The sequence below is a fragment of the Geotrypetes seraphini genome, chromosome 4 (genome assembly GCF_902459505.1).
Source record: "Geotrypetes seraphini chromosome 4, aGeoSer1.1, whole genome shotgun sequence".
NCBI lineage: Eukaryota > Metazoa > Chordata > Amphibia > Gymnophiona > Dermophiidae > Geotrypetes > Geotrypetes seraphini.
Genome location: NC_047087.1, coordinates 256,777,791 through 256,804,966, shown reverse-complemented (window position 1 = coordinate 256,804,966; position 27,176 = coordinate 256,777,791). Strand labels below are relative to the sequence as shown.

The 27,176-nt window shown below is 42.5% G+C and overlaps 1 protein-coding gene across 2 annotated transcripts in view; it reads left to right on the top strand.

Annotated features, from left to right (window-relative positions):
• The first annotated feature begins 20,233 nt into the window (after positions 1-20,233).
• Positions 20,234-27,176, top strand: part of SLC16A12 (solute carrier family 16 member 12) — a 91,736-nt gene continuing 84,793 nt past the window's right edge. For both annotated transcript variants that reach the window (XM_033940171.1, XM_033940165.1), the window contains exon 1: positions 20,234-20,377. The gene's annotated coding sequence lies outside the window, so the exon portion shown is untranslated. The remainder of the gene's footprint in view (positions 20,378-27,176) is intronic.

The window sequence follows — 27,176 nt, the reverse complement described above, 5'->3', positions numbered from 1 at the left end:
TTTATTATGAACCCCTTAGTGATATAACAAGCTTATTTGGATGTACTCTGGCATTATCTTCTCTTAAGCCCCCTTTGCTTTTGAAAGATAATAAAGAGGAGTTTTTCATTTTTGTAGTGGGATTTCAATTCTCTCCTCCCTAGCCTTGTTGTGTTCACCAACAACTGGAAGACCCGTAGTACATGAAATTGTAGGCCCTCTGTGTTCATTGGAGCCCGAAGGGAATTTCCTCAGAATGCAATGGGGGGAGGGATTTGAGACACTTTTCCAGACTATAGTTCGTCTGGAACTTTGCAGTTAAATGATCAGCTGAAATCCTCAGAAGGTACACCCCTTACTTCTGAAAAATTATGCTGCTTTAATACAAATATTGCAATATTAACCCGTCCTGAGCACTTTGGAGAGGACAGGATAGAAAATGAATTAAATAGATAAATAATACAGTGTCAGTATGGAAATTTGAAAAGAAAGAACTGTAGTTGTGGCATATTATTTTTAATAGCCCTTTTGCAGATGTTATTTGATGCACTCTGCCCTGTTTTTTTTTGCCCCCACGGGAAAAGGTTATTCGGTTTATGCAGAGGGTGACTTTTATTTAAAACAATACACGTGTAAACCAGTGATGCCCAAATCTTTATTGGGGGAACCCCATCAAGTCAGATTTTCTTGATATCTACATGCACTGCCTCCTTTACATTCAAGTATTTGACATACATCCATTGCAGATGTCTTGAAAACCATCTGGCTAAAGGTCTAGGAGCTAGTGCTGCCCGATTCAGGAAAAAAAAATTCAATTTGATTCGATTCAGCCTATAGAATTGGTTTTTCGATTCGATGCGATTCAATTTTCCTGCCCAATTGGGTGTTTTTTTCAAACATCCTGGAGGGATTATTTTATAGCTTTTTCACCCCCTTTGGCTTCTCCTAACCACACTAGCACTGTGATGTAAACAAAATAAAGAAACAAAAAGGACTTTTCCTCTCTGTTAAATCCTAGCTCACATTTGTAGTCTAACACCAGCTCTGGCAGGATACACTTTTCAAATCTGACATATTGTAATCACAAAACAGAAAATATAATTAGTTTTTCAACCTTTGTTGTCTGGTCAATAGTCAAATCTGGTCCCAGGCTCTGGTTGTCTTCTGATAACTTGCTTGCCAGGGTCTCCTTCTTTTGTTCTTTCTCCGTGCTAACCATCAATCTTCTATCTCTGTTCTCCCCTTCCGTTTCCCTTCCCTCCCCTGGAGGTCTGGCATCTTTCCTTTTTTTCTTCTCCATCCCTTTCATCCAGCATCTCTCCCTCCTTCCCCACCACCCCAGGGTCCACCATCTCTCCTTTTCTGTTCCCAACTACCCTCTTATCCAGTATTTCTATCCCCCCCTCCACACCATCCCTTGTGTCCAACTTCTCTCCCTTTCTTTCCCTTCCCTCCCTAAATCCCATTATCCACCATCTCTCTCCCACTCTTCTGTTTTTAGACCAATTATTTCTTCCCCCCAAAGTACGGCATATGTACTTATCTTTGAACCTCCCTTCCCTCCCTTCCTCCGTGTACTTCTACACCAGGACCCCCTACCCTGAAGGCCTGCATCCTCCCTGAAGGCCTGCATCCCCCCTGAAAGCCTGTCCCCCCAAAGGTCTGTCCCCCCTGAAGGCCTACACCCCACCCCTGAAGGCCTGCACCCCCCCTGAAGGCCTACATCCCCCCTGAAGGCCTGTCCCTCCCCCATTAAGGCCTGTCATCATCCCCCCCCCCGAAGGACTGTCCCCCCTGGAAGGCCTGTGTGTTCCCCTCTCGTACCCGTGCCTCCCTTTACCTGATAGCAGCCTGAAGAAAGGATCGCAGGTACTTTAGCGATCCTTGCAGGTTGCCATAGGCCTCAGGAGCTGGCATCCTTCTGCCTCAGTCCCACCCCTCCTCTGACGTCAGAGGCAGGATCGCGGCAGAGGGACGACAGCTCCAGAGGCCTATGGTAACCTGCAAGGATTGCTAAAGTACCCGCGATCCTTTCTGCAGGCTGCTTTCTGCCGCAATCAGGTAAAGTGAGGCGCGGGAGGCAAGGGGGGAAGCTGGACACTGCAGCACTTCCCAACTGATCCTCCCCCCTCGCCCTCTAAAGCAGGAGCAGCAGCGCCGGCCAGGAAGAGGCAGCGCTGCTGATCCTGCTTTAGGGGGCGAGGGTGAATTGGGAGGCCGATTTTTTTGGGTTTTGAATCGATTCAAATCGATTCACCCGAAATGAATCGGTGAATTGATTTGAATCGTGAATCGGGCAGCACTACTGGGAGCTATTGCTGTAATGTTATTTCTCCTGGAATAATCCATTCCACAAAGGTAACTGTTTTTAACTGATGGTTTAAAATGTTCAGTAGCATGGAGAAGCTGAATGGTAGAGCTACATTCCTTGCCTTGTATTGTTTGTATAATTATTCTAGCAACATAAAGATGACTGGGGAAGGCAATGGCTAACCACCCTGTTAAGAGTCCGCCAAGAAACTGTTAACACAATCGGCAGCCCCTGTCCATCATTCGTGTCTTGGTACTTGCATACAGGGGACTACCTTTTATTTTTTTTACCTAGCGCCTTACAAAAATGAAGACTTCTCTTTTGTCAGTGTAACAGAAATGTAGGATTTTAAAAATACATTATTGAAGCTGAAACTTGAATGGATGTGCTGTTGCGATTATGCAGTTCAAGTGACTGTTCCTTGCCAGACTGCATAAGCCATGCTTCCCTTCCCAAAGCATACTCCAAGGCCTCCGTCGTCTTTTGAAGTGACACCGATTCCTGGAAAACAGTGTTCTAGAATGTATGTTTGCATCAATGGACCTATTAAGCAGAGTCTTGGCTTTGGTTCTATTTGGTGGTCTCCAGATTTTCTTCTTTGTTTCAAAACCAATGAATTTTTTAAGATGATGTAGTTCCTATTTTGTAGCAGTGTTTAATTTTCCTAAACTAAGCCACCAACTGTCATCCTCTCCCTTGGGATCTGTCTATGTAGATGAAAATTCTTTTGTCCTGCTCTTCGTGAAGTACTGATTCTGTATATATGGATTGTTTTAGGTGAGCTACATTTTGTGTAGGAGTGTACAATTTGACCTACCAAATGTAAGCACACAAGTAAGAACAGTGTCAATATAATGTGCTCATGTAAAGAACTAATGATTCAAAAATTATATGATGGCTGCTAATTGTAAGAATCTTGTGCAATGACCATGGACATTTTAGGGTTTAGCATTGATATGTATTTATAATGCATGGTTAAAAACGGAGATGTGTAGAGATTTTATTTAAATCCTGACCAGATGTGTGGTGATATTCTGAAAGAAAAATCAAACCCTGTGATTCTAGTTCTATAAACCATGTAAAAGTTACTGTAGTTTAATCTCCATTTTGAAGATGGGTCTTCAAGACCACACGCATTTGCACTGGAGATGCCATCGGTTTTATAAAATGGATCATGTAGGATCTAAGAAACGAGTTACATAACCTAAATAATAATGTTACCTTTAGTCAAAAATATAATGTGTAGTTGATAGAATAATCAAATTCAGTTTTTAAGACTTGACATTTTTAAGATTAAATGAATGATCACGTGCAATGTTAGGATGGTTTAATGCACAGGTATCAAAGTCTCGGTCCTCAAGGGCCGCAATCCATGAGATCTATTAGCATACTATGAAAGCAGTGCATGCAAATAGATCTCATGCATATTCATTGGGGAAATCCTGAAAACCCGGCTGGATTGCGGCCCTCGAGGACTGACTTTGACACCCCTGGTTTAATGTTAGGGCTTCAGCTGCATCGTATGTTTTGTGCTTGTAAGTACTAAACAACAACATAGAAAGCAAATGTAGAGTACAGGAAAGTGTAGACTGGCTATACTCCTTTTGATGCAGGGCAGCCATTTTGAGGAAAGAGTATAAACCCAATATCCCTAGATTTAATGAGGGATGTAGGTCTGTATTCTATGATACTCCTGACAGCCGTTGCCCTGCTGCTTCAAACTTCTGCCAGTCGAGAATGCAGGAGCTCTTCATCGTGCCGAGAAAACAAAGGCAATGTGCTCTCTTTTTTCCATTTTGCCTAATCATTTAGATTTTGATTGATGCTGCGTCTGATCATTCCATGCAGGTGCCACATGGCCTCCTTCCCCCTCTTCTTTCCCTCCAAGATGTTCATGCTTTTCCTTTTCACCATGTCCCTCCTCCATGGACCTGCACACCAGCACCTCAATCTGATTGTCAGAGTGCAGTCAGTGGTGTAGTGTGTGGGGGAGGGGGCGGTCCACCCCAGGTGTCATCTTTTTGGAAGCACTGGCACTCATCCTCTCTGTTCCTTCCTTCCCCCCACTACCACATTGCCCCTTCTCCTCCCTCATATCTCTTTAGTGTTCCATGTGCGAGCAGCAACCCCAACCTGCTGCTCGCACTAGCGTCGGCTCGTCCTCCGACGTCACTTCCTGGACCCGCGCCTAGGAAGTAACGTAGAGGAAGTGCCAAAGGTGCGAGCAGCAGGTTGGGGTTGCTCCTTGCGCCAGGAACATTAAACAGGTGCGGGGATGGGGAAGGGGGCACACGTGCGGCAGAAGGGGGCGGGGCACCACCGCCCCGGGCGCCCCCACCCTCGCTGCGCCACTGAGTGCAGTGACTATGGAGACCAAGCTTGCACTCGCTCCACCCCTGGCTTGAGCACAGGCTTAGTTTCCATGTTAACTGCATTATAAGGACTTACCACTGAAGCTGAGGGAGGTGATGGCTGAGGGAAGGGCAGTTTTAGAGATCTGGAAATAGATTGTTGGCAGACAGAACATTTGCTGTACCCTAGGCAGAGCTATAGTAGGCCTCTGTAAATTCAGTGAAGCAGGATACTCATTGTTTAATCTTGTGACTGGAGACACTTGAAACTGTCAGTCTTGAGCCATTTTGTTGTTCAGCCTCAGTCTTTTTCAGAGGAAATGCAGTAAATATAAGAATTCAAGTAATTTATTCCCACATGCTCCAACAAGCCTGCCAATAATGGCTCCCTAGTGTTAGGGGCATCGTGTGGCAAAGTGTATAGAAGATAATTCACGTGGTTATAATGTTCTCCCTTATATCATTTAGCTCCCATTTTTCATCAACACTCAACAATAGCATTCAAGAAAAAGCGTTATTCCCATAACTCAAGGTTTTGGAGAGAGAGGGAGCTTAGAAGGTGCAAAGGAACAAAGATGATTATGCTTTTCCAGTTTATCACATGGCATGCTGGCTCTGGTATCAGTTTGGGCTGTGCTGTGGGTGTTGTGCAGTATGCATTTTACAGCTGCAGGTGCCTGCAGACACTGCCCCTTTGTTACACGGAGTGTCCAGCAGAGCAGGTCAGTGCTGGAGGTATAGTGCAACTGCATTGCTCCTCTTCCTCCTTCAGATTTTAGCACGTTTATAAAACTGTGCAGACACTTTTGGGGGGGATGGGAATAGTTGAAACAGCAGTCGTGTTATCCTTACACCATGTTATCCGAGTCAAACTGTGTAGGTAGGTTCTTCAAGCTAAATGGATTTATCTATATTGAAATATTAAATTGAATAGAATATGATTTGACTTGTGAACAAGTGTTCCAGTATTGAAGAATGACCATTGAGTGTTTGGCTTATTGATTGTCATTGGCATTTCAGTGTAAAATTGTACTCCAATTGTACTCCATCGGTCTCTTCTTAGCCCGGAACATTCTACCATTGTGCCATGTATTCCTGAGACAAATTATTTGCTTGTTTGTGTATTGTTTGGTATGTGTTCTTTGTTACTTTTTATTTCTTTTGTTGGATGAATTATTTTAAAGTTAAAAAAAAAAATTTTGAAGCCTTGAATGATGTGTGTAATTTATTCTTGCAAAAGATTTTCTGCTTCAAATTTTTTTTCCCCCCAATAATAGAAATAGCAGAGTTGAGGAATGGGGGTAAAAAATGTGGTTGATTGATCTGGTATTTATGAATTGCCATTATGGAGAGATTCATCCAAGACAGTGTACAAGAGGTAAAGCTTGACATAACCAACTTACAATTGTGTTAACACCATAAGGATAGTAAACTGACCAAATATATGCATAAATACAATACCCCCCCCCCCCTTTATACAAAACCACAGAAGGGGTTTTTAGTGCAGGCCAGCGTGCTGAATGCTCTCTGCACTGCTCCTGATGCTCATAAGAACTGTGTGAGTGTCAGGAGCAGCATAGAGCATTCAGCGTGCCGGCCTGCGCTTATAGCTGCTTTCGCAATTTTATTAAATGAGGTAAACTTAGAAACAGGCAGATATTACAGTATCTGAATTATGCTCATTAAAACAGTACAGTAGAACAATCATATAACAAAAATAATAAATGTCGGAAGAATGCAAGTGGTAAATCATAATAGTATGGAAGGACATTCATTTAATATAAATATGATACACTGCCAGTACAATACAAATGAGACACTTCAATAGGCAGCCAGTGGGAGCAATTGCAGATATGCACAGGCAGAAAAAAAATAAGTAGGACAAAATCATTGGGGGAAAGCAAATGGGAGGCTAAACTGAAGGCAAGTTTTGCCCAGCTGAATAAGGAATGTGGGACTGCTCTTTGTTATAAGGTATGCAGCAAGCTAGTCTAGATGTGAAGTGAGTTGGTGACACCTGTTTCCTAAAATAGTAATCTTGAGTTAAGTTTAACCCCTCTGGAAGTAAAATACATAGTGTGGGGGCTACTCTTAAGAAGACGCTCTGGTTAGTATTACAATTGTGCAATTTCTTTTTGAGAGTTCATAAGAACATAAGAATAGCCCTACTGGGTCAGATCAATGGTCCATCTAGCCCAGTATCCCGTCTTCAAGGTGGCCAATCCAGATCACAAATACCTGGCAAAAACCCAAATCATAGCAATATTCCATGCTGCCGATCCAGCGCAAACAGTGGCTTCCCCATGTTCGTCTCAATAGCAGACTATGGACTTTTCCTCCAGGAACTTGTCCAAACTTTTTTTTTTTACAGCTATGTTAACCGCTCTTACCACATCCTCTGGCAATGCATTCCAGAGCTTAAGTATTCTCTGAGTAAAAAAATATTTCCTCCTATTGGTTTTAAAAGTATTTCTGTGTAACTTTGAGTGTCCCTTAGTCTTTGTAATTTTTACTGAAGTAAAAATTCAATCCACTTTGTATGTGTTCTACACCACTCAATATTTTATAGACTTCTATCATATCTCCCCTCAGCCATCTCTTTTCCAAGCTCAAGAGCTATAGCCTCCTTAGTCTTAACTCATACGAGAGGAATTCCATCCCATTCATCATCTTGGTCGCTCTTCTTTGAACCTTTTCTAGTTCCACTATAACTTTTTTGAGATAAGGTGACCAGAATTGAACTCGGTGCTCAAGGTGAGGTCGCACCAAGGAGCGATTCAGAGGCATTATAACATTTTTAGTCTTGTTTACCATTCCTTTTCTAATAGTTCCTAGCATCTTGCTTGCTATTTAGGCTGCCGCACAATGGGCGGAAGGTTTCAACATATTGCCTACAATGACACCCAGATCTTTTCTTGGGTGCTAACCCCCTAGCATGTGGTAACTATGATTTGGGTTATTCTTCCCAATGTGCATCACTTTGCATTTCTCCACATTAAATTTCATATGCTATTTGGACACCCATGCCTCTTTTACAAAGCCGCGCGGCAACAGCCCCGAAGCCCTTTAAATCTCTATGGGCTTCGGGGCCGTTAGCACAGCACAGCCGCTAGCGTGGCTTTGTAAAAGAGGCCGCCAGTCTTCCAATTTCCTAAGTTCTGCCTGCAGTTTTTCACAGTCTGCATGTGTTTTTAACAACTTTAAAACAGTTTAGTGTCATCTGCAAATTTAATCACCTCGCTTATCATTCCAATTTCCAGATCATTTATAAATAAGTTAAATAGCACCAATCCCAGTACAGGACCCTGCGGCACACCTCTACCCTCTTCCACTGAGAAAAATGGCCATTTAACCTTACCCTCTGTTTTCTGTCTGATAAGCAATTCCTAATCCACAACTGAACATTGCTTATTTCCCATGACTCTAATTTTCTCAGGAGCCTCTCATGAGGAACTTTGTCAAAAGCTTTTTGAAAATCTAAAAAAGTGGGATGCACAAAGCAAGGTCAGTTTGCCAATTATGGACATTTTTTCCTTATTTGGTTATCTGGGTGCAGACTGCCACGAAATGAAAAATTCCCTCATTTGGTAGCTTGACCTTGCTTGGTCCATCCCAGGATGCACGGTGCAGGGTTAGGTACAATCAGATTTCAAGATGATGGTGCAGAGGCAGGAGTGAATGGATATTGTTTGCCTCTTTCAAAGTACAGTGGTTTGGAGAAGAGTCGGGGGAGGGTGCCAATAGACACTTGGAATTTTTTTAAGTCATAGATGGTTGAGAGAGGGTTGCCATTAGCCACCTTGGTTTTTTAAAGTCAGGAGGAAGAAACTGCTGTGCAAACTCGCATTGAAAAGTGTAAAAGCCACATATTTTAATAATGTCAGGCAACTTGTTTTAAACTCATTCTGATTCTGACAGCTTTGTTATTACAAACACTTTATGGTTTCTCTGATTCTCTGAGGAAGATATTGCAAAGCGAGCTCGTCAGAATCAGAATGAATCAGAATGAGTCTAAATCAAGTTGCCTGACTTTTTTTTTTTTAATTCTTTATTGATTTTAAAATAATAACAGTGCACTACAATGAATTATCAAGAGCAAATCAGAAAAAGCACTTTACACATATAAACATTTTAAAACAAATCATTTTCTCCCCTTCCCTTAACTAGCAATAATTAGAAATATATACATATAACTATAATTTCCATAAACTATATAGCATACATAATATTACTATCCTCCCTCCCTCCCACCCTGGATGTGCAAGGAAGTAATCTAATAAGAAAAAGTAAATGTTAGCTAATGTGACCCTATATATGTAGTCAATGGATTCCACACTTTATTGAATGCATTACTATGTCCTAAACATTCAGCGTTCATTCTCTCATACCTATAAGTTGAACATAAGTTTGCCCACCAAAATGTGTAATTAAGTCTACCGCAATTCATCCAGTTATGTGTAACCATCTGACATTATTAAGATAAGTGGATTTTACACTTTTCATATTATTTATATATTATCAATGTGAGTTTGCACAGCATGATTTTTGCATAGTAATTAAGGGGGATGGAGGAAGGCCAGTGATTGAAATTGATGTCCACATTAGCTGAATGGCCAGTGGGCTGGTATGTGAAAATGGACACATGATCTGAGGCTTTCTTCCTTCCACAAGAGCTAATTGACATATTTTTCCAGTCTTACTCCTTTTTCTGTAGCCATAGGGCAGGGGTAGGCAATTCTGGTCCTCGAGAGCCGGAGCCAGGTCAGGTTTTCAGGATATTCACAATAAATATGCATGAGATAGATTTGCATCTCAAGGAGGCAGTGCATGCAAATCCATCTCATACATATTCATGGTGGAGATCATGAAAACTTGACCTGGCTCCAGCTCTCGAGGACCGGAATTGCCTACTCCTGCCATAGGAGAACCCTACCCAAGACAACAAGGAGGAGCAGCAGCCGAATTTGAGCTGGACTTACATAGTAGTTAGCCTAGTACACAAACCACCAGTTTGGGTCGATTCTACCATCTTAACACTTATAGAATTTTGTTGGTATTCACCACATTTCTTTAAAGCTCTTGTTTTGTATATGGTTGTTCCAACTTGTAGGAATTTATAATAAGGTTCTGTTATATTTAGACAATAGCTGCTACCAAATGAATGGGTCTAAGATTTATACAATAATTATCTAAGGAGTCATTTGAAAGAACAAATGAATAAAATACAGGAGTGTGAGACAGAAAATTAATGTTTAACAAATCTTTCAATGTTTTAACATTTAATTAAAGCGTATGATGGACCATATATTTTCAACCACACATTCTATTGCCCAGTCTGTTTTTTGAGGCGATACGAGTGTATGGAATTAGTCTACAGATCAGCCTTATTGGCGGAGGAGGTTTCCATGGTTTGTAGGGATTTGCCAGCTTCTGTTGAGGCTCCTTACTCAGAAGAAACCTAGATTAGAGGTGACTGGAAAAAGGAAAGCAAAGGAGGAACCCATGGTGCGACCTCATTTGGAGTATTGCATTCAATTCTGGTCCTTATTTCAAGAAAGATACAGAGGCACTAGAAAAGGTTCAAAAAAGAGTGACCAAGATGGTAAAGGGGGTGGAACTCCTCTCGTATGAGGAAAGACTAAAACGGTTAGGGCTCTTCAGCTTGGAAAAGAGACGGCTGAGGGGAGATATGATTGAAATCTACAAAATCATGAGTGGATTAGAACGGATACAAGTGGATCAATTTTTCACTCTGTCAAAAATTACAAAAACTAGGGGACATTCAATGAAGTTACAGGGAAATACTCTTAAAACCAGTAGGAGGAAATTTTTTTCACTCAGAGAATAGTTAAGCTATGGAATGCGTTGCCAGAGGATGTGGTAAAAGTGGATAGCGTAACTGGTTTTAAGAAAGGTTTGGACAATTTCCTGGAGGAAAAGTCCATAGTCTGTTATTGAGAAAGACATGGGGAAGCCACTGCTTGCCCTGGATCGGTAGCATGGAATATTGCTACACCTTGGGTTTTGGCCAGGTACTAGTGACCTGGATTGGCCACCGTGAGAACGGGATACTGGGCTTGATGGACCATTGGTCTGACCCAGTAAGGCTGTTCTTATGTTCTTAACCCCTATGCGACAAGGAGTGAGATACTGAGTCTTTAACTCCAAAACTGATCATGCTTAAAGCTTCCAGAACAGAACTAATGCCAGCATGCTTGGGCTCCAAATTACATTCTAATCTCAGTAAATAGAAGACTCCTTACTCTAGTTTCTGTTTCTCATCAGATAACAATTTCTCATAATGCTCTTCTTGATAGGTTATATAAAGCCTTGAAGTGCAGTGGAGGTAATTTTGTTAAAAACATTTTCTGTGTGGAAAGCCTGTATACTACTAATAATTTTTATAGCACTACTAGACATATGCAGCACTGTACAAAACGTCAAAGAGATAGACTTACTGGCCAAGGAGGTGCATAATAAACAGTGCTCAGGTGGGGGAATTACAGAGGGAATGATAAGACAAGCTGGCCCCTCCCACATCCCACTATTTTACTTGTTAAATTGGGCATGAGGACAACAGTATTCTTTAAATTGCTGGCCTATATATCTGCCCTGCCTACCTGCGCGCCTGCCCATATGTATAGAATACCACTTATCCCACACCTAAAACCATTATCGCTATTACTCAAAACAACTCATTCATCTAGTGTTTGCAGAGTCTTCAGGGGTGCCTCCTGCCAGCCACCCAATGTTTTTTCATGGCTTAGCCAGAATGTTGGCACCAGTGTTGTCATCAACCTGCTTCTATTAATGTGCTCTGTGTTCTTTGTGATTTTTTAAAATCGTAAACAACATGGAGCACATTAATACATTGGGTGGCTGGCAGGAGGCACTTCTGAAGACTCTGCAAACACTATATGAATGCGTTGTTTTGAGTAATAGCGATACTGGTTTTAGGTGTGGGATATATGTTGAATGGAGAGTGTTTGAAAAAAACTTAGCTACATTGAATACCACTTTTTTTAGAATACCACTTAGGCACCCAAATGTCATTGCAGCAGTATTCTGTACATCTAGGCAGATTGGCATGTAAATTTAAACACCTAATTATAGAATTGCCTTTATTGGGATAAATTCTGTTTATGTATTTTTAACATGTCTATTCTGCTTAAACTGGCTAACAAAAGAAAAAGCCTACATCAGCCAGTCTGAATTGGACCATCCAAGGATATCAGAACCAGAAACTACAAAGTGCATTACTTCAACCTGTAAACTGAAATATAGTTTTTTCTCCCTCACACCACTGAGATCTGAGGTCTCTTGTTCTGCTGTGCCAAGCCACATACACATGTCAGAAGCACCTTAGTTCACTAGGAGGCACTGCAGTCCTATAAGCTCTGTGAATCAGCAATCCTGCCAGTTGGTTGGCAGATTTAAAGGCTTTAAGTCAACAGGTTTCAGAAAACAGACCTCATGAAAGTTATAAATTCAGACCAGGCCTAGGAGATCAAAGGCTTCCAGTAATAGAGAACCAAATGACTGCACTTTGCACTGATGTGAAAATTTATTTGGAGACTTGAAGAACAGAGAATTGATGATGTGCAGCCCATACCCATTGAACCGCAGCCCTGAATAAACTGACTACCTGTCTAACATCAATTCAAGAACGGGCTAAAAAGAACAAACTTTGCCTGAAACCAAGTAAAACAGAACGTCTATGGGTCCCTAACACAAGTAGGCACATACCTGACATCAAAATTTCTTGTGGGAGATACGAACGCCCCCTCATATCACAAACCAGGAGCCTTAGAATTCAGATAGATTTAGCACATAATCTGATCCCCCCAATCCAAGCAACCATCAAGAGCTGTTTCTATCATTTGTGATACCTACACAGCCTCTCTCCTTACACTGGGAAGGCAAATCTTGATCACTTGTGCATGCCTTGATAACATTATATTACATTAGTGATTTCTATTCCGCCATTACGGTTCCGCCTTGCGGTTCAAGGCGGATTACATAAGCATTGTCATGATATTGCTAATACATAAGGTGGATTATATAAGAACTGTCATATTGCTAAATAAATAAGGCGGATAACATATGAGTTGTCATGATATTTGGAAATACATAAGGAGTAGATTGAACATTTTTTTTTTGCTGTGATAATCTGGTTGTGTTATATAGGTTTTATGTATTTTTTGAAGAGTAGGGTTTTGTTTCTTTTTTAAGGTTTTGTTTGGTCGATGACAGCAGATTGTCCAGTTTTGCTGCTCTGGTGGCCAGTAGGTTGTCATATAGTTTTCTTTGTTTGACATTTTTGGTTGGCGGGTGTGTGAATAGTGTGTGGGTTCTTCTTTGTCTGGTTGATGTGGATTGAGATGTTGATGTGGATTGAGATTGGATTATTGTAGGGCACTCTACATTGGTCTGACTACAAAGGATGTGCACCAGCTCAAATTGATTAAGAATGCTGCAGCAAGTCTAACTGATGACTGAAGGCAATGTGACCACATCACAACATTTTTGTAAAAACTTCACTGTCTACCAGTACAAAACACAGCTAAATTTAAAACTCTATGTTTAACCCCTCAAAGGAAATGGCTCAGAGTACTTGAAGAACAGGATGTTCCTCTACACACCTTCAAGGTCACTAAAGTCGTCCCAAGGAGTATCCCTAACCACACCTTCTCTGAAGGAAATCACACGATGCGATACTTGCCAGCGAACCTTCTCTGGAGTAGTCCACACGCTGTGGAATATACTCCATGAAAGGCTTTGCTTAACACAAAACTACCTCTATTTGAGGAAGCAGGTGAAATCTTGACCCTTCACCCAGGGGAGAACACCCTCCAGGGATTCAAGACAAAGTTAGACAAGTTCCTGCTGAACCGGAATGTACGCAGGTAGGGCTGGTCTCAGTTAGGGCACTGGTCTTTGACCTAGGGGCCGCTGTGTGAGCGAACTGCTGTGCACGATGGACCACTGGTCTGACCCAGCAGCGGCACTTCTTATGTAGGCCTTTAAATGAAGAAGTAACTAACTTGCTAGTCACACACCCAAGGAGTGACACTTGGCTGCACATAGCAGGACACAGAATAGGATGATTCATCTCGGCCATTTCAGTAAGGGTTGCTTCATCATGGCCACAATGAATCATCCTTGCCACATCACTATGGGTGCCTTTCCTCCTCTCCTCCCCGCCCCAGTGGCATAGTAAAGGGGAGCGAGGGTTCTGCATTGCTGGGGGCATCGGTGACTTGTCTTCTCTCTGCCCCTCCTGCATACCTCTTGAAAAGTTTGCTGGTGCGAGCAGCATCTTCCACCCCCTTGCTCGGGCCAGCCTTGGCTCCCTTCTGTCACTTCCTAATCGTGGTACCAGGACATCACGTCAGAGGGGAGCCGAGGCTGGCACGAGCAGAAGGTGGAAAATGCTGCACATGCTGCCAAACTTTTCAAGAGGTATGCAGCGGTGGCAGGGGGGTGTTTGAGCGGCAGGGAAGGGGGCATTCCTAGTTTAGAAACATAGAAATGTGATGGCAGATAAAGGCCAAATGGCCCATCCAGTCTGCCCATCTGAGGCAACCATCATCTCCTTCTCTCTCCGAGAGAACCCACGTGCCTATCCCAGGCCCTCTTGAATTCAGACACAGTCTCTGTTTCCATCACCTCTTCTGGGAGACTGTTCCACGCATCTACCACCCTTTCCGTAATAAAGTATTTCCTCAGATTACGCCGGAGCCTATCACCTCTTAACTTCATCCTATGCCCTCTCATTCCATAGCTTCCTTTCAAATGAAAGAGACTCGACTCATGCGCATTTACATTACGTAGGTATCTAAGCATTTCTATCATATCTCCCCTCTCCCACCTATCCTAGATGAGATCATCTATGAACACATCTTAATTGGTCCCAACTTTTTCAATTTTTTACAAAAGTGCAAATCCCATTGTCCATCAAATATTCATATGTCTAACAATCTTAAAATATCTTCATTTCAATATTCATAAAACAAAGAGTACTTATCTTTAACAATCTGTGTTAACAGTATTCCAGCAGTAAAGAAATGATATTGAGTTTTGAACTTCAAGCAGCACAAATAGGATACTTACTAAACTGGCCTGTGGAAAGCAAATATAGTTATTTATTTATTCATTCAGTTTTCTATATCATTCTTTCAAGGGAACTCAGAACAGTAACATGAATTTATTTAGGTACTCAAGCATTTTTCCTTGTCTGTCCTGTTGGGCTCACAATCTATCTAATGTACCTGGGGCAATGGGGGGTGATTAAGCAACTTGCCCAGGGTTGCAAGGAGCAGTGTGGGTTTGAACCCAGAACTTTAGGGTGCTGAGGCTGTAGCTTTAACCACTGCACCACTCTAGAAATCAAGATGTAGTAAAAGTGAGCCAAGTATTGGACAATCAAACCATTGTGACATCACTAATGAGGTTAGCTCCTAGGCACTGGTGGAATGAGGTATTGTGATGTCACTATACCATCTCTGGTTATCAGAGGTTGAAACTTTTCACACTGTTTATTTATTCAATTTCTATACTGTTCTCCCAAGGGAGCTCAGAACGGTTTACATGAATTTATTCAGGTACTCAAGCTCCGCATATGACATGCTTCAAAAAACCAAATCAATAAGGCGTTATTGATTTGGTTTTTGGAGCGTGTTATATGCGGAGCTTCTATGCATCTGTACTTTCGGATTGTTTAGTCTTTCCACGTATTTTTCATCCTAGGACTAGCAGGGACCCCTGAGGAAGACTCTACTGTTGAAACACGGACCGTGTTAGGTCCAACGTTCCCAGCGGACTAGGTCCTTAAGGTTTTTATGTGGATTGCTATGTTGATTTTTTTAATATATATTTTTAAATAAAGTCCAACTCAGGAACATTGTCTCTCCACAGTTGTTTTGTGTTCTTTTTTTGTTTGTTTGTTTCTATTGGACTTTTTTCTCTGTGGATTTTCCAGGGTCAATGCTGCCATACAGACATCCCTGTCCCTTATTTCCCCCCAAATCCTCATTCATAATTTGGATGTTTCAGTTTATAAAATAAATGTTCATGCTGGATATTTCCAGCACAAGGAAACCATCTTGCATGTATTTCAGAACAGGCTCTATTGTGTTCTAAAATACATGTGAGATGGACGTCCATTTGTGACCCTCTGACTTGGATGTCTTTTCTACGATGCTCCTCCACAATTGTGCATGTATGTTGGAGATTTGCACATGCTGCAGCATGTGTCTGCCCTTTCACAGTTACATGCTATAGCACTTATACACTAGCTTATAGAATGGCACATAGTGCACGTACATGTGTAAGTGCTGCTTTTCTGTGCACTTACACGAGCAAGGCATGCATACCTGCGGGTGCCCAATTATAGAATTACTTTGGTCTATATAACAGTACAGGAAACTACTGTACAGTACAGACTGATAGATTGAATATGTGAAAACAGGCAAATCTTCATGAACTTCATCTTGCTGCCCTGTGCCAAACATTTGGTGAGGATGCAATGAGTTTGGAGTACCAGACCATACGGGCTGTGTTGCTTTATGCTATTGCTATCAGAAGTTCTTACAAACTAATAGAATGTATTGTCCTCTATTCAGCTCCCTGAATTATGCCACATTGCATTCATGTTTTCATGTTTTATTAGGATTTTATATACCGCCTATCAAGGTTATCTAAGCGGTTTTTACATTCAGGTACTCAAGCATTTTCCCTATCTGTCCCGGTGGGCTCACAATCTATCTAACGTACCTGGGGCTATGGAGGATTAAGTGACTTGCCCAGGGTCATTCTTTCTACATTGCTGCAGAATGATTCTGCTGGGCTCAGGTGAAGTTCCTGCCTTCAGCTACTGCATGTGGCACAGCTGGTTTTTCAGATCTCTGGAGGCTCACGGCTATAATAAGCAGCAAGCATGAGTTATTGGAACTTCCCTGCGTATGGGCAACAGAGAAAGGCCATGAAGAGAACAGGGACTGCACATCGCCAACATGGGCTTGGTGAGAGGACAGGTTTATAGCTTTGTTTCAGACTCTAGTAGTGATGTGCATGCATGGCTGTAATAACAGAGGAGGGGGAAGACTAGTTAGCTTTCCTACTTCATTCGAGGAAACCCTGTCGTTTTTATCTAACTACAATGCAGTATATTCAATGTTTTTTTCCCCATTTCTGTTTATTGATATGTATCATAGGTATAACAGCAAGATATATAACTGCATATACATAGGAGTGTGTGGCGCAGGGATTAGAGCTACAGCCTCAGCACCCTGAGGTTGTGGGTTTAAATCCCTCACTGCTCCTGGGCAAGTCACTTAATCCCATCTGCCCCAGATACACTAGATAGAGTTTGAGCCCACCAGGACAGATAGGAAAATATGATAAAGTACCTAAATGTAAACCACTTAGGATTTAAGTGGTATATAAATAATAAAATAAATAAAAATACATACAGAAACAGTTGATGTTTCTTTATTTCTTTCATTTTCTATACCATTTTCCCAAGGGAGCTCAGAACGGTTTACATGAATTTATTCAGGTACTCAAGCAATTTTCTCTGTCTGTCCTGGTGGGCTCACAATCTGTCTAATGCACCTGGAGCAATGGGGGGATTAAGTGACTTGCCCAGGGTCACAAGGAACAGCGTGGGTTTGAACCCACTTTGTCATAAATGATACAAAAATGATTTGGGAAGATTGTGACTTATCCACAAGTACATAGACCTATGGTTTCCAGCAAAATTGATATTAACAACAAGCATTGTATGTCAATCAATCACATTCCCCCAAACATCAAATCATGAGTCACATATTAAGATAAATTTCTTTATCCATTTTTTTAAATCTCCTCCGCCTCTGTGACCTTATGGTTTCGTATGCAACTACAGCTCCCTGCGGGTACATTCATATTTCACAGACCGGTTTGTTAAACAAAATGTCAGTAAGGTGTCCCTGTTTCTAGGCATCAGGCCTCTAACACATTCATAAATCTGGGAGGGAGAGCTCTCAATGCTATCTATCTTATAATTGTAAATATGGAATAATGATCCTAGTCCAATATGGGCTCAAAGCTAATTGCCTACATATAACTCAGAAGCATAGGGGTAGTTTATATATAATTATTAAAATAAAGTAATCAATAATAGGACCGAGGTTAAGCTGTAATTAGGTTGGGTATATAATAGAGCAGGGGTAGGGAACTCCGGTCCTCGAGAGCCATATTCCAGTCGGGTTTTCAGGATTTCCCCAATGAATATGCATGAGATCTATTTGCATGCACTGCTTTCAATGCATATTCATTGGGGAAATCCTGAAAATACGGCTCTCGAGGACCGGAGTTCCCTACCCCTGTAATAGAGAATGACATAGGATCAAATTTTTCCCCATTCCCGCAGGAACTCATTTTCCCGTCCTGTCCTGGCGAGTTCTTTTCCTGTCCCTGCCCCATTCCTGCAAGCTCTGTCCTCATCTGCACAAGCCTCAAATACAAGTCTTTAAAATCATAAGTGTTTGAGGCTTGTGCGGTTAAGACAGAGCTTACATGAGTGGGGCAGGAACAGGGATAGAGACATAACTCGCGGGATCGGGGAAATTGAGTTTCTGTGTGGATGGGGAAAAATTTGTCCCCGTGTCATTTTCTAGTATATAACAAGCGTTCATGGCTAATGATTTAGGTATCAGGTCTGTCTATTGACACTGAACGTGTGCAAGTTTTAATCTTGGCAGGTCATAATAAGGCAGAATGTGTGCTATTCAGTGCATTCTGTGATAATTTATGTCAAGGGCTTCTTTAATACAGTAAGACGGTTCTCCCAAAATGATCTATTCGGATTTTGTTTTCCCCTTATTCACCCAAAGTTCAGGGGGTACTTGTGAGGAAATCCAGAACTGCATGATAGTTTTCTTTGCTAGCATAATATTGAGAAAGAGAAACCTTCTAGCCCCAGCAGGACGATCCTGATCTATAAAGATCTGTTCATCCCCAGCAATAAAGCTGGGTAGTTTCATGCCAACTTAAGTTCTAGAGAAGCTTCCAGGATCTCGAAGATCTTGTTCCATACAGTTAGCTGATTACACTCCAGAAAGGAGTGTAGCCAAAGCCTTACTATGCCAAAAGCAATAGCATTCCCTTGATTATCCTTCAGCATAAACAATTTGCAGATGGCCAGAGACCCAATCTAGCTCCTTGTTCTCTAGTTAGACAGGACCTATGTAATATATTATATTTCATTTCTGGTAGAGAGACATTTTTTACATAACTATAGATTCTGAAATTAGTAATGGATGTCATTAGTTGTTACTGGTGATGCTAGGTCATCTGACCATTCCCTTTCCAATCTTTGTATGTGTTTGTCACCTTGCAACTCCTTTTCCTATTTATACCAAAAAGACAGGTGGTTTTGTGCACTGGGTATGGATCTAAAAAGTTTTGTGAGTAGGCCAACATCCATATCTTCACCACAGAGCCCTTTTAGTTTGCTGTGGAAGTACCTCACTTGCAGATAAATATTGTATGGGAGGTGGATTCCAATGCTGTGGTAGTTGTCTGAATGAGGGGAACTGCCCTCCCCCAGATGGAAAATAACATCCAGTGTGAGATTGTACTGTATATATTCAAATATAAACCAAGATTTTTGGACCAAAAAAATGGACCAAAAATGGGGGTCTCGGTTTATATTCGAGTCAACGCTGACCTGCCCCCCTCCCAAACCTGTTACATGCCTCTGTCGGGCCTGCCGTAAAACCTAGTGGTCCAGCAGTGGCCAGGACACGAGGGATCCCTCCCGCTTCCTGTCCTAGCCAATTCTAAGAATTTTTACCTCCCTCCCGCCTCCCCTGCATACCTTTAGTATCCCTGGTGGTCCAGCGGTAACTGGGACAGGAGGGATCCCTCCTGCCTCCTGTCCCAGCCGATTCTAAGAATTTTTACCTCTCTCCCGCCTCCCCTACGTACCTTTAGTATCCCTGGTGGTCCAGCAGTGAACTTCAGCAGGAGCAGCCTTCCTTCGCTCCTGCCCATGCAGAGCCACTAGCTGATTGGCTGCTATGAGTTCTCGTGGTCCTGTGAGAACTTGCGGCAGAGGAGGTGGGAGGGAGGTAAAAATTCTTAGAATCGGCTGGGACAGGAGGCGGGAGGGATCCCTCCTGTCCCGGTCACCGCTGGACCATCAGGTCTCACGGCAGGCTCGATATAGGCCTGCAAGTCATCAGGAGGGAGGGGGGACAGGGTATAGAACCTGACAGGGAGGGTGTGGGGCTGGGAGCAGAGACTGGCAGGGGAGGGAGTGAGTAATGGGGTTGGATGCAGAGCCTGATAGATCAGCGAGGGAGGGAGAACAGGGTGCAGAGCCTGACAGGGCAAGGCAAATCACTGCACTTGAATATTATCCTCCGGTTTATATTTGAGTCAACCTTTTTTCTTCCTTTTATGGGGGAAAAAGGTTACCTCAGTTTATATTCAGGTCAGTTTATATTCAAGTATATACGGTAGTTCCCACTCCAAGCTTTAAAAGCTCCACCTGAGATTCCAGGTGGAAACTCTGGGTTCTGTGTGATGGTTAAGAATGGTGATGCACATGTTCTAGCCTTTGACTTCCTCCACCACTTTCAAGCTTATTATAGAGCTTCTAGGAAGGGGGGAAGTTTGTTGCCACCCAATCCATGGATATAGGTCATAACAGAAGTCGGGGCTGAAAAATTTCTCAGTAGGTACAAAGGTGAGTATCTGTTACCGCCTGTTAGTTGCTCAAAAATCGAACACATCAGAGCTACCACATTGTACAGTCTCCAATCTGGGAGTCTCAGCCCTCCCCATCTTTTGGCATAGTAAGGCTATCATAACTAATGTGAACTTATTTGGAGTTCCATATGAATGTTCTTATTATAGATCGAAAGTTCTGAATATCTTGTCTTTGTAGCCACAAGGGTATGGTTTGTAAAGGATAGAGTAATTTGGGAAGCATCACCATTTTCACCAGTGCCACCCTTCCCAACAGAGATATTGGGAGATCTTGCCATCTGTTGCAAAGTTGTCTGATTTTGTCTATAATGTCTGTTACATTCCGTTTGTATAATACCTTGACATCTGGGCTCAGTATGATTCCCAAATATTTGAGGTGGCCCTTTGCGAAACCTGCCCCCAAATTTATACCAAGCGTCTGACTCCTCTATACATAAGGGGAAGGCTTCAGTTTTGTCATAGTTGATGTATAGATAAGGTGACCATACGTCCCGTTTTGAACGGGACTGTCTCGTTTTTAGATCCCCTGTCCCGTTGTTCCCACACACAGCTTCGGGATGCTGAAATATCCTGTTTTCAGGGACAGCGTTCCGAAGCAGTGTGTGGGGACAACGGGACAGGCAATTGCTTCCTCTCCCTCCCTGCCACGCAATAAAAAGGCCTCCCTCTAGTGTCTGATTCAAGCCCCCTAGGTCCGCCACCGCCACTGCTCTCCGTACCTCCCTCCAGCGCCGTTTCAACAACTCACCACCCCTTGCTGCTGCTGCTAATTGCCGCCTAAAACCGATTGGCTGGCTCGGAACTTCCTCTCCGACATCAGAATTGACATTGGGAAGAAGGCTTCTGGGCGGCAATTAGCAGCAGTGGTGGCAGGTTTGAATCAGCGCTGGAGGGAGGTAAGGAGAGAGGCTGGCAATCAGCAGCGGCAGCGGACTGGGGGAGAGGAAGGAGGGAGACTTTTTTGTGTGTGTGGCAGGGAGGGAAGGAGGTAGGCAGGCAGGCATGCTGGCTTCGGGGGAGAGGGTGGGACAAAGTCTGGAAGGCACTGGGGCACTAAGGACATAGGAAGGGGCACTAAGGACATGGGAAAGAGGCACTGGGGCACTAAGGACATAGGAAGGGGCACTAAGGACATAGAAAAGGGCACTAAGGACATGGGAAGGAGGCACTGGGGGCACTAAGGACATGGGAAGGGGCACTAAGGATATAGGAAGGAGGCATTGAGAGCACTAAAGAAATAGGAAGGAAGGAGGGAGGGAATAGAAAGGGACAGTGGTTGGGCCTGAGTGCAGAAAGAAAGAATGGATGCACAGTCAGAATGAAACGCAACCAGAGACTCATGAAATCACCAGACAGCAAAGGTAGGAAAAATGATTTTATTTTCAATTTAGTGATCAAAATGTGTCAGTTTTGAGATTTTATATCTGCTGTCTATATTTTGCACTATATTTGTCTATTTTTCTATAGTCACTGAGGTGACATTGCATATTTTAAAGTCATCTGCCTTGACATCTTTGAAACCCCACCAAATATAAATGATAATTATATTTCTCTGCGTATAGTGTGCTTTGTGGTTTTTTAAAAATTATACGGTTACCATTATGAATTAGTAAGATATTATGTGTACATGAAAAATGAATGGAAGAAATTGGGGGTGGAGCTAGGGTGGGATTGGGGGGCAGAACTGACAATTAATAGATGTCCCATTTTGATGAAAAAAATAAATGGTCACTTTATGTATAGGACCATAAAGCTTCCATAGGTATCAATACTGTCCATTATCTTCTTCAACTTGCTCTCTGCATGCTTAGGCTCTGTGCTGAGTTCATCTGAGTTTATAAGTCTTCTACATGTGGTTGACTGTATGGACCTTGGTGGAGTAACGATGTTCCTGAAATGGACTTTATTGAAAATTTAAAAGTTCCAAAAGTCAACGTGAACAATCCACATAAAAGTAAAATAATCCACATAAAAACCTTAAGGACCTAGTCCGCTGAGATGTTCATGTTGACTTTTGGAACTTTTAAATTTTCAATAAAGTCCATTTCAGGAACATCGTCACTCCACGGTGTCTTTTGGTTTCTCCTGGATTTTCTTCTCTGTGGATCTCCCAGAGTCAATTTCTTTGTTTTCCTTGGTTGTTAATGCCCTTTTTTTAGGGCTTTCCATATCTATAAATTACCTATTTTTTTATCCTTTGAAGTCCATTGATTGACACTTTAGAAGACCATTGGTTCACCCCTACCTTTTGGTTTAGTTTGACTTTTTGCATAGGAGAAGCACTTTTCCTTCTTTTCCTCTCCACCCCTTCCCCCTATTTGTGCGCCAATTGTAACTGATTTACCCAAGGAAATGGCTTTGAAAATTATTTTCAGAATGTCCTTGTGCAATAATACCTTTTTTCATGAAATGTCTTCAACAAGTTACTATATTAATATCTAAACTTGGTTTACAGATCCCCATTTAATCTAGCTTTTAAGAAATGATTTGTCATAGACCAAGTTTTAGTGATATTTTCTGACTCCATCTTTAACTGGTTGGCGGGTAGGAGTGAAGGGCCACTACTCGGACTGGAGGAGGGTCACGAGTGGTGTTCCGCAGGGCTCGGTGCTCGGGCCGTTGCTATTTAATATATTCATAAATGATCTAGAAACAGGGACGAAGTGTGAGATAAATTAGCGGACGACACCAAACTATTTAGTGAAGCTCGGACTAAAGAGGACTGCGAAGAATTGCAAAGGGACTTGAACAAACTAGGGGAATGGGCGACGAGATGGCAGATGAAGTTCAACGTTGAGAAATGTAAAGTATTACAGTGGGAAACAGAAACCTGAGGTACAACTATATGATGGGAGGGATGTTATTAAATGAGAAAGGGACTTGGGAGTAATGGTGGACATGACAATGAAGCCGACGGCACAAAGCGCAGTGGCCGCTAAGAAGGCAAACAGAATGCTAGGCATAATCAAGAAGGGTATTACAACCAGAACGAAATAAGTTATCCTGCCATTGTATCGGGCGATGGTGCGTCCGCATCTGGAGTACTGCATCCAATATTGGTCGCTGTACCTTAAGAAGGACATGGCGTTACTCGAGAGGGTTTAGAGGAGAGCGACGTGTCAGATAAAGGGGATGGAAAACCTTTCATACGCTGAGAGATTGGAGAAACTGGGTCTCTTTTCCCTGGAGAAGAGGAGACTTAGAGGGGATATGATAGAGACTTACAAGATCATGAAGGGCATAGAGAGAGTAGAGAGGGACAGATTCTTCAAACTTTTGAATAATAAAAGAACAAGAGGACATTCAGAAAAGTTGAAAGGGGACAGATTCAAAACGAATGCTAGGAAGTTCTTCTTTACCCAACGTGTGGTGGACACCTGGAATGCGCTTCCAGAGAGCGTAATAGGGCAGAGTACGGTACTGGGGTTCAAGAAAGGATTGGACAATTTCCTGCTGGAAAAGGGGATAGAGGGGTATAGATAGAGAATTACTACACAGGTCCTGGACCTGTTGGGCCACTGCATGAGCGGACTGCTGGGCACGATGGACCTCAGGTCTTACCCAGCAGAGGCATTGCTTATGTTCTTAAAACATAATGTGATGCTTCTTTCTCCCATAGATTATATTTACAGAGAATGGGAGAGAACACTTTGAGCATAGTTTGTCAATACTTCTTTCGCCTTACATGTCCTTTGACTCTCCAGAGAATGGAAGCTTGCAGTGACACTGGATGTACTGAAAAGTGACCGAGCAGGTTTTCAGTTCTTATAATGAAAGGTCACTTGGACACACAAAGTCAGAGGCGTGAAGAAAATACAAGTTTTATTCACAGCATGCATGCTGGACCCCTGAGCTCCAAGCTGGCTCAGAAGTGCCGAAACCAGGAAGTTACAGAGATATTTATTCATTTTTCTGGCTATACAACTGAATTCTAGAAAAAGCTTTTCACGTGTTACTTTTCTTAACACTCATTGGTTCTAAGCTCACACTAGCAGGTCACTAGCAGGACACCTATCTAACTCTTACAGTTAAATGTACAGAAGGGCAGGGTACATCATGGCTCAAACTCTTATCTATTCAGCTTACAATGTGGTAAGGTAGGGACATACATTTTAGGCAGATGCAGTCAATAGATTATACACTGTTTTCAGCTATGTAGGCCAGAGCAATATTTTAAACAACAGTTAACTATTTCATGACCCTACATTCCCCCCTTTCAGGCTGGCGTACCTAAGGAGCCAAGCCTGACAAAATAAAGTTAGGGGTCAGGAAAGTCGGGGTCCCCAGTGAGTAAGGGACGATACTGGGAGAGGGCCAATGCAGCAGTGGAACGTTTGACAACAGAGTCCATAGTTCAGTGGAGCAGCTTTATGGCTATGGGGACCATACAGGGCAGGCAGCAAAGGAGCAGAGAAGACAGGGCAGCAACCAGCAAGATGATCTTCAATGCTGAACCAGAGGGCAACCAGGAGCTGAAGGTACCAGAGATCCAGTCTGCAGTAAGGTCACGTCAGGGAACATGAGCCAGTTTGGTGATACGATCCACAACGTTCTCAATCACTTTACTCAAGTTCAAGGCAGCAGTTGGAGAGGTTGAATTTATCACAGGCACAGCAGCTAGTAAATAGTCCAAAGTTAGACGATTCTGATAAATAGCAGTGCACATTTTAGCATTCGCTCTGCCAATGGTACTCAAAGCTCGGGAGGTCTCATTGGTTATCAGTTCAAGTACAGCTTATAGACAAATAATGCAGTTCAGCATATAGATTGGGGTCTGATAGCCCCAGGTGTCATCCTCGGTCCATGTGTCAGGTCCATAAGCAGCAATAATCCGTTCTGCAGGCCAGTCATCACCCCATTCACCTATTTTAAGGGAATTGGTGGAAGTAGACCGCTTTTGGCGACCTCTGGTGTTGAATACAGGGGCTCCCAGGTGTTCACCATCGGGAAGAAGCTGGGACGAATCATGCAAAGCACACATGAACCAGTCTAGTTAGCAGGCAATCAAGAGTAGGCAAACAGATCACAGAGCCAGTATCAACTATCAGGAGCTGACCATCATTCATAGGAAGTTCCATTAAGCAGTGTCTGAAGGGCTGAAGACAGTGGGAAGCAACAATGGAGGTTCACAAGGCCCATCGTGAAGGTCGTGGACCTAACGTAAAAGTGAGGGTCTGTGAAGTCAGGTTTAACATGTCCAGCTGCTTTGCCTCCCATAGCCACTGTTCTCCCATACCAGTCCCTCCTCATACAAAATAATTGCTAACATTAAGAGTCTGACCTATAGTTTCAGCAAACTATATAAACAGATTTCTAGTGATTACAGGATATTAGTATCTACTTTCATAATTTCATAAAACTGGGGAAACACCACAGAGTGATAGACAGGAGCACATGAGTGGGATACAATTCGGACATATACATCAGTACCTGGGTCTCACCTTTTACCATCAATATACAATGCCATGCAGTCTCTGGCCTTCTGGACTTGGACATTGGCATTCCAGTTATATGGGTCAGTGATAGTGAAAACCATGGGATTACAGTAGCCTGTAGTACACAAGGGGCCGGAGCTAGGACCTATAGCAAGGGAGGCAGACGGGGTATTCTTTCTCATAAAGGACAGGCTCCACCATTAGTGAAGGTTTCCTCATAGGGGCAGTTCTTAAAGGCATCAGGTTATACAGACCTATATACTTAGCACATTTGGTATAATAACGCTGTCAATCTAGGGAGCCACACAAAACTGAATTAGGGGTAGTACCATGACCTTGAGAAACATCAAATAGCACACATGTATCACAATACAAAGACACCAGGCGAGTGGGGTCTACAATAAGAGCCTAGTTGATAAGTGGACCCTCAACATCATCAATGCAGATTTCCATTCTCTGGAGAGTCAAAGGACATGTAAGGCGAAAGAAGTATTGACAAACTATGCTCAAAGTGTTCTCTCCCATTCTCTGTAAATATAATCTATGGGAGAAAGAAGCATCACATTATGTTACTTTTCTTAACACTCATTGGTTCTAAGCTCACACTAGCAGGTCACTAGCAGGACACCTATCTAACTCTTACAGTTAAATGTACAGAAGGGCAGGGTACATCATGGCTCAAACTCTTATCTATTCAGCTTACAATGTGGTAAGGTAGGGACATACATTTTAGGCAGATGCAGTCAATAGATTATACACTGTTTTCAGCTATGTAGGCCAGAGCAATATTTTAAACAACAGTTAACTATTTCATGACCCTACAATAACATTAAGATTTCGCAATGATTGCTGCTATTCAATCTGGTAACAGATACAAAAAGATGTTGAATTAGCATAAGGTTGAAAACTGGGTCACACCCTCTCCCGTCCCCCGTCTTCCCAAGAGCCAGTGAATTGTGTGTGAGAAGAATTCAGATTCTCTCCCTACCCTTTGACAAAGGCAGAATTTCTACCAGGGCCCTACCACTGTGAACATTCCTTCCTCCCCATTGCTCAGATCACTTATCTGAAGATAAAGAAAATAGTCTAGTCAAATTTGGGCTAAATCAATGAGTTATTAACTGTATCCATGACATCTTGTTTGTCTGTTTTGCCTGTTTAGATTGTAAATTCTTTCGAGTAGGGACTGTTGTCTTACTCTTTGTGACTCTGTACAGCACTGCGTGTGTCTGGTAGCGCTATAGAAATAATTAATAGTAGTAAATAAAGAAGTGAGCATATTTCTAAAATGCCTACAGTGCCATTTAAAAAACTATCCCCCTGATATTTAAGCAGCACAGT